The following is a 9,006-nucleotide window of genomic DNA, read 5'->3' as shown; positions in this document are numbered from 1 at the left end:
CGACAGTGATCGTGTTTTATGAACTCATAGAAGGGGTTTCGAATTGAGTACTTACTCGATTTCGTATGCAATCCATAGGTAGGATTTTGAGCATTTAAGTATACGAAAAGAATATTTTAAATTGAAGCAAAAATTTGCACCATTTTTTGAGTCAAGACATCAGATAATTGCGAAGTATCAAAAAAAGTTTCAACACATTATTGAATAAATACTCTGAAGCAAATTTATTTTACCAATATTTACTCAGTTAATTTACTTGTGCTGCTATAACCGACTATTTTGAATCCCGCATTCAAACGGAGCCTAAATGGATTTTGGACAATTTAATCGAATAATATAATCAAAAATATATATAGATTTAAAAAATAAAAAAGGGCAACACAAATACTAAAATTGTCTTACTATTAAATTTTCTTTTGTTGATTACGACGTATATAAGGAAAAATATTCTTCCTATTATTTTTTAATTTAAGTTTATTTACGTCATAATCTTACATTACATTACTAAAACGCTGTACATGTGTTTGCTTAGACCTATACTTGAGTATGCCTCTGTTGTGTGATCTCCTTCATATAGGTGCTATGTAGATTGAATTGAATCTGTTCAAAAGCAGTTCTTGCTGTTTGCCCTTAGGAATGTGGATTCGGATCCGATTGCCTCTCTTCCCCCCTATGAAAATAGGTTGCTTCTGTTGTCCTTACCGGCTCTCTAAAAACGTAGATTTATTCTTGGCGTTTCCTTCTAATCAAATAAATACATGGTGCTATTGACTCGCCTGCATTACTTGGTGAAATAAGCTTTAATGTCCCCAACCGCTTCTCTACGCACTTTACCTTGGTTAAGCTTAGTCAATGTAAATATAATTATGAGCTGTTTAACCCGCTCAAAGTTGTTTGCAAGATCGTAAATGATGATTATCACTTATTCTCATGATCGGACTCTCTAAAGTCCATTAAAGAAACATTGCTTAATGCGCGTAATTTACCTATGTCGTACTTAAAGTAACTCTTAACCTTAAAATGTCACGATGAGTCGAAAATGAATTGTTGCTCACTATTATCGGTTGCCAAGCTTTTGCATGTTTGCGATGGCTTAGGGGTTCAATCGCAAGTTGGTCCTGTAGCGGTTGTGGGTGTGGCTCTATGCTAGTTGTGTACATGCTTTTTTTCTTTTTTCTTCTTTTTGCTTTTTATTTGTCTTATTGTACTTACACTAAGTTTTAATATTAATTAATTTAAGATTTACTTTAAGAGCCAATTGAACTCGATTGTCAAAATTTTTAGTTGAGTTTCTAGTATAAGTGGAATAAATAAATAAATAAATAAAAATATTGTAATTAATTGCCCCTCATGTATCAGGATGCATTAGACAGAAGTTCATGTGAATTTTTTTTGCATACATAAATTATTATCAAAGTTTAACTAAGAATTTATTAAATTTAAAATTGGTTTTTTTAGTATTTACTTTAATTAACTTTAATTCCGTTGCTCGTAAATAGCCACTGCTTATAAATTAAGATTACACTTTAAGAAAAGTGATTCAAATACTTTTCGCCTGACACTGCGAGACACTAGGAGTAGGACAGGACGCTAGCTGTATAGGAGAATGAAGGCCCTTTTTTAAGTGAGCTGTTTAAAATAATGAATGTTTTGTCCGTCATATAACATTAACTACATTTATGGTGCTAACGGTTCTTAACTATGATATTAGTTCCTTAGAATCACCCTTGTAGCCGTCGCGCGAAACTTCATTTTTGCGTTTGCTTGACTTTATTTTTATTTAACCTCGCTCTAACAATATAGGAACACGCCACATCATTTCAAAAGGATTGTTTTTGCTACAAATTATGCTAATTTGATTTCTTGTAGGACACGTGGATACAGAGAAAGATTTTACATTGCACAAAGAAAAGTCTCACAGGCGAAAAGTGTTGCAGAAAAATATTCAAACGAAAAAAAATTAAACTGAAAAATAATCGCACAAAAACAGATTTAATTGTACTGTTATTATTTCATTACCTTAAAGTTACTTATTTTTTTTACATGGTGTCAATTTTGAAATTTAAAAAAATTTTCCTGTTATTCTTTGTTTATTAAACAGTTATTATTTTTTTTACTTTGTTCTAATATACAAATTTTTTGTGGTGTTTTGTATTTTACTGCTATAACTTTTTTGAATAAATTGATGAAAACATTTTCTATCTGTGTAAGATTTTTCTTTTTTTGATGCATTTAGGTCTTTCTTATTTCCGGGCATTTTTATTCTTATCAGGAAAGGATATGTTCGTATTGTTGTGTTGTTTGCAATGCCCACAAGGAAGTTTTGAATACCCCACAGAGTATCTATATTCTTGATCAGAATCAACATGCTAATCGATTTAAACATGATCGTAATGTTTGTTGTAAATATTCTCTCGTTCGCAAAGGTGAAAATATTGCCTACATATTTACGAATTTGAAAATGACTCAAACAGGTTAAGGGAGACGCCTACAACCCGCGCGCGCCTATCCAAAATAAAACTGTGAACGCCTCTGTTTTCCGAGTTTTCTGCTTGTTACTCATTAAGCACAAAACATATAAATTTCCACTTTTGTTCTGAATATAGAAAAAATCAGCCGCGGCCAGTAAGAAAATTTAGTTCTTTTCGTTTTTTTTTTAGGATAATGATGATGGGTATAATGTGGTAAAACAAGTGTTTTACAATGTTCGGCACTTATAATTTTTATGAAGTTTCTTTAATTGACCGAGCTTATGGTATTTTCGACTGTGTACTTTTAGATATTTAAACGATTAATAGTTCATAGTCGGTTGAGGTTTTATTAGAAACAAACAATATTTGGTTACAACTTAACGATTGATTAATGAATACTTTGCAATTTTTAAAATTGCTTACCACATAGTTTATGCATACGTGGTGACCAGCTATGTTATATCTTAACCTACATTAAAGTAGATTGCTAGCTGAACTAGATTATTGGCTAGAATTGCTAACTAGGTTAACGTTAAGATTATGGTAAATATGGTTATAGTTATTAACTTAGACTGTGGTAATATATATTCAACGCATGCATGCAACGCAAGTACAATAGCGTTGCCTTGAAATTAATCGTTATGGATGGTGAAATTAAAGTAGAACGATTATTATTAAAAATTAGTAAATTAAAGCAGTAATACTACAATAAAAGATTTGGTTACGACTGAATGTAATCTTCTTACTTCTTTTTTTTAATACATATTTGACATACAATCTCTCTAAAAAGATAGTAGGTAAATAGTATCGAAAAATGAGAAACATAACAGAATTTATTGTCCCCCAATGGAGACAATATAATAATACAGAGCTCATGTTTACTTACATAGAAAGAAGCTGTATAAACCTAGAAAGTTCATTAAAATAATTTTACGAACGAAAATAAATTGATGCCAAAAAATCCAGTAAATTAGGCCTTTTAATCCTTTTTGTTTGATTGCGTTCATCTAGAAGAGATATTGCCAAGGGACTGATGAATAGTTTTATTGCTAACGAACCAAGGCACATTAACAACAAGACGGAGATTGATAATGATTTACCACAGTTGTATGCCATAGGCTCAAATAGATTGGAAAATATCCTTGCATAAATGGCATTCGTTTCTTAACTAAAGTTGACTTTCTGCACGAAGTAGCCAATAGCCGCTTCTAGTTGCGAAGTGTAATTGCTGGCGTTTAACTTTTATTTCTTTTTTCATGTTAATCTTCGATCAGTATGTAAGCTAATTCATTTTACACGATTATTGATAAGGATATTATTGCCATTAAACCGACAAGAACTACTTTTGAGTGCGAAAGTAATAAGCAAAGATGTTACAGTATCTATTTTAATATTTCATTTGTTCAGTCAAACCAATGGGAATACTAAATGAAAATGAGACTGCTTTACAATCAGCATATGTCGCAATATTTTTTTTTTGTGTAGGACGACGTGAAAACTTCAGATACGGGGTTGAGGACCACTCGTAGATTACTCTATAGCTCCTAATTGCAATTCATGAATAACGAGTCGCAATAGCGTGTTGTGCGACATACGGACAATTCCAGGACGAGTGGATCGGAACGCTGTAAAAGTCTTGTAATTCTGTTACGGCATATAATTTGTGGCCGACAAAAATCACGATCAGAGACAAGAGTATCACGGCGTACTCTGTCGAATGCCTTTGAAATATCCAGTGCAACGACGTTACTTTCGCCGATTTGACGAATATGTTGGCTTCATGCTTTGCTGAGGTACAACATTAAGTTCCTAATAGACCGATTTACGCGAAAGCCATTAGATCTATCGCAAATAACATCATTGCTTACCAAATATCTTACTAAGTGACAGTTGATCATAGTTTTCGTGGTTTTGGCTATTGCAGAACAGAGTGCAATTAGACGGTGATTTGCAGAATTTCTGAGTTTACTTTTCTTGGACACAGGTTCGACTTTGGAAATCTGGAAGCAAGTTAAAAAAATATTGCAATGATGGTACTTATTGAAGAGACTGCGTAGTGACCTGGCGAGTGTAGCAGCACACACTTAACAAAATGATGAAGACGTTTGTTGAACATAACGATGTCGTATCCTTTTCCTGCGCGGGTGAAGTGCACCAGATGAATATCACGATATTGACTTTGCTTTTATTCGTCTCGAAGAATATGTGAATCGATGAGATGACTAGAGATTACGTTGAATGCTATCAACAGCATTTGCATAATATTCGCAGGAAAAATCACATTGTTCGGAAAGACGATCATACGTATATTGATCATGTCACACATACACACTGACTTCAAAAACCTATGCGGGCAGTTTTGTGCGCACGAGACTTTTCCAACCGGAACATAAAATTTTCATAAAATTGTCTTGACACGTTTCAATTTGATGAAACACACTATGATTGGATTTCTTGTAAGCGCGTACTTGTGATATTTGTTTTGTTTTGGATGCTGCTGAAATCGTTTAAATTGTCTTAAATCCCATTTAATTTTGATTACGCACTACCCAGTTTTGCTTAATTGTTAATCCCTTCAAATTATTACTTAAGTCCCCATATTTAGCTTGTATAAATTCTTTTTGCAATTATTAGGTTAACTAGAGTTTTCTTTATCGTTCGGTATTGGTAAATACATGAAACAATTGCACACTGCTTTTACGATGCAAACAATAGTTTTATATTTTTATTAACTAGTATATGCTAATGTTAAAGTTTAACTACTTAGTAAACGGGATCACTAAATTGTAAAAGCAATTATGCTGACTAATTATTTGTGTGCGTATACCGCCTCTTTTTTGTTAGATGAAACGCTACAAAAGAACAGGATTCCTAAATTATAGTTATGGGATTTTTCCTCGTCACGCCTTTGTCGACACTGGATTTGTGGGCTGGTTAAAGTGGAATGTTTTTTTATCATATTCATTTTCCATTTTAATGTTCGCAACGTAAACCTTCAAGAATTTTCAAAGAATTGATTAAGTTTTTTTTTTTTTAGAGCCTTAAATTTACATAAAATCACAATATTAATAGCTCAAAAGAGCTTTCAATCATACAGTGGCGTAAGCTGCTTTAGGTAAAAAGAAAAGAAGTACCTTTTTTTACAAACATAGCTTTCCCAAAGTCATGAAAAGTGGTTAGATAGTGACATTAGGCGTAAAGGAGATGACTACCAATAGCGATGACATAACATTGCAAAAGAGATTTGCATAATGCAGGTCATAAAATAATTGCTGAATGTAATAAGAAAATACTAAGAAATATATAAAATAATTTTTTTCCAGTAATGAAAAAAAAACATATGTAACAAATCAGCAAAGTTGAAGTCCTTTTCGAAATAGAAATGAAGCGTTATTATGTTTAAGTCCAAAGGCCTTAGTACTTAAGACACCATCATGCGTAATTCCTATTTTCGGTATGGGACTTCAACTTTGTCGACTTTTTACGAAACTTTATGGGAATTGGAAAATTTTATGACTCTACGTGTATATATAAAATATAAACCAAAAAGAAATAAAGGCAATTTTTTTTGGAATTTAAGAACTATCTACCTTATTTATATTTATTTTATTATATTTCTCTTTTTTATGTTACATGATCTAAAATTTTCCTTAGGAATGAGAAACAAGCAATAAAGACGAATTGTTTCCAATTTTAAATATCTTCGCCTAGTCAAAAGTTGAGGGCAGTTCTTTTGTTTGGCTTTGTTGCGCCATTTTAGACCATCTCCATGCTGCACATTGAAAGTAAAATAAATTTCAAACAAATTTGTTTACTTACAAACGACTGAACCAGAAAAAAAATTTTAAATTTTTTATGCTTTTTACTCCAATTGTCTAATTAATATTCTTAATACGCTAAAGCTTGTAACCAGTTCTATATCAGCATTCTACCAAACAAAATAAAAAAAAAGTAAGTAAAATGTTACTATTAAATAATCAAATCATGTCTATACATATCCGGTGAAATGGTTCGTTTCCTCATATTATGCCATTTGTCAGTAGAGGAACATCGAGATCGGCGGAAAAGGACATAGAAGAGCTCTCGTCACTTAGTGGTGAAGGATGACATAAAAAGAACCTGTATGCCTCCAGTAGTCCGTTTAGTACTTACTTTGGAGTTGTTGCGGTTTGGAGACTTTTGATGGCTGACGGGTAGCGATTTTTAATTAAGCGTTGTACAGACTACCATTTCTATTGTTATGTAAGAAATGATACAAGATATGGAAAAAAATTTTGCCTTGAATGGATTCTGTGGGGTATTAATGCCAACGCAAAAGAGTGGCTCTTTAGAAAATTCAATATTCTTCGTGGTAAGTAAATTCGTGCGCTTCTCGTTATCTTTTGACACGTTGTTGTACAATAAACGATGATTGAAATAATTCCGACATTTATTAAAGTGATTGGATATATCGACGGAGCTTATATTTATATAAACCAAGCATAGCTTAAATGAAAGGGTAGTGAGTTGAATTACACACATACATGGTTTGGCTTGCATTCGAAAATTATGGCAGTAAACTTTAGATTTTTTTCATCAACTACGACGCGCATACGTAAAGGCATTCCAGTGAAAGAGCTTATCTGGAAAACCACTAGAAATCAAAGTAATAGTAAAAGAAATAACGGATACCCTTTAGAGCCATAATTAATGACACCGTACAGAACTCCATCTAATCCCATGAAACAACACAATGTTATGCATTGTAAGACGAAGTGAATTGGTTTATATAAAGGTTAGCAATTAATTCATTTTTCAAAAAATTAATTAAGCTTCTATATTTCTCAAGTATACGTATTTTCTAGATTTTCTCTGGCAGACTACTTAATTTTCTTAGTTTTAAGAGGAGAGATTGATGTGGAAACTTACGGTTTTGTTGTCAAATAATTTATTATTACCAAAAATAATAATATAACCTTATTTATTCTATCAATTTTATTGACTTTTTCGTTGTTTGTAAAATGCAGGAAATGAGATATAGCTAGAAATCTTCAACACCTTATCTGGAACTATGTGAGAAGGGAGTAATAGCTAGTATAATTGAGACAATAAAAAGAGCGAATACCATTAACGGCGGCAGTAGCCGCATTACGGTTTTCCTTCGTGTGATACAGTAACAACAACTACAGTAATGGTAATAGCAGACCCATGTTGGACTGCAAAAGGAATATTTTATATAACAGAAAGCGTTATTTAATACAACAATACCAGAAACAATAAGAATTTTTGTTTTTTTATAAATTTAGCCAGAGAATAAATTCTGAGTCTTAAAGCACTAGCATCTAAGGCTTTCGGCGTTATTAAAAACTCTACCGCACTTGAGGTTTGAACCCACGACCATTGAGTTGCTAGTCGAGACTCTTGCATACTCGGCCACTCAGGCGGAAACAATAAGAATTATATCGACAACGAGCATAGAAAATCTTCACCTAGTAAAACAGGAAAGATGCCTAGCTCATTTCCTATATGCAACCTGTGATCTGCGAGGTTAGGACGAGGAATTTGTTGTATGTTGGGTTTATGACTCGGTGACTTATCTGAAATGTGCTGGTTTTAATGGAGGGCATTATAATCTCATCTTTGATAGATCGAAAGGATTTCGCCCTAGTTTAGTATAGGTTTTCATAGGCTGCTCAAAATAACTCAAAAAAATCTGTCATGAAACTCTTGAATTTTTTCTTTTCCTCGCCGCCGAGGATTTAAAAAATTTTTCTTTAGACAAAGAAAAAAAAATAAATAAAATAAAATAAAAATAAAATAAAATGAATGAAATAATAAAAAAACAAACTAAATGAACGAAAAGGTCTGGTCAGTTTCCGGCTGTGCGTCTGTCGCCAGTGGGTCAGTCGGTCATCGTCTAGCGTCGGCCCTACATGGCCACCATGTGCACGCCCCTACACCTCAGCCACAGCGGTGGCAGCGCACGCTTAGCCACACATGGGTAACAACAAAATCGGATAGCTTAAAGGAAAAGATAACATAACTTACAGTACAAGCAAGGTGGTAGTGTTCGTTTACTTGGTGAATATCACTGCTTTCACTGTCGGCTGCAGCTATCCTAGTGCTCCCGGTAAGCCGTTGCTGTTGTTGTTGCTTCTGCCTTCAATTTTATTACTTCCCTCTGATTCGTTGCTGGTGGTGTAACAAGGTGATGGTGACTGCTTCACTGGCTGCCGAATAAATGTATGCGTAGTAGTTCATGGAGTCACTTCTCTGCATCCATGCCCATAAAAGCGGCGATAAATCTTCAGGACTTTGTTGTAACAAACCAATTAAAAGCCCTTTTTTGTTTTTCGCATTCATTCATATATTTATTATTCTTTTTTTTTTTCAAATATCTTATTTTTCGCGAACATCAATATTTCCTAGGTTAATATACTTTGTATTTATAATATTAATGTCAACAACAATAGGTATATTTAATTTTTATCAACTATATATTCCACTGTTCATTGTGGGTTAATGGGTTTTTCCATTTAGATTTCGTTGTTTTTTT

The sequence above is a fragment of the Glossina fuscipes genome, unplaced genomic scaffold (assembly GCF_014805625.2).
Source record: "Glossina fuscipes isolate IAEA_lab_2018 unplaced genomic scaffold, Yale_Gfus_2 308, whole genome shotgun sequence".
Taxonomy (NCBI): Eukaryota; Metazoa; Arthropoda; class Insecta; order Diptera; family Glossinidae; genus Glossina; species Glossina fuscipes.
The sequence above is the reverse complement of the archived record's forward strand: the minus strand, read 5'-3'. Positions refer to the sequence as shown.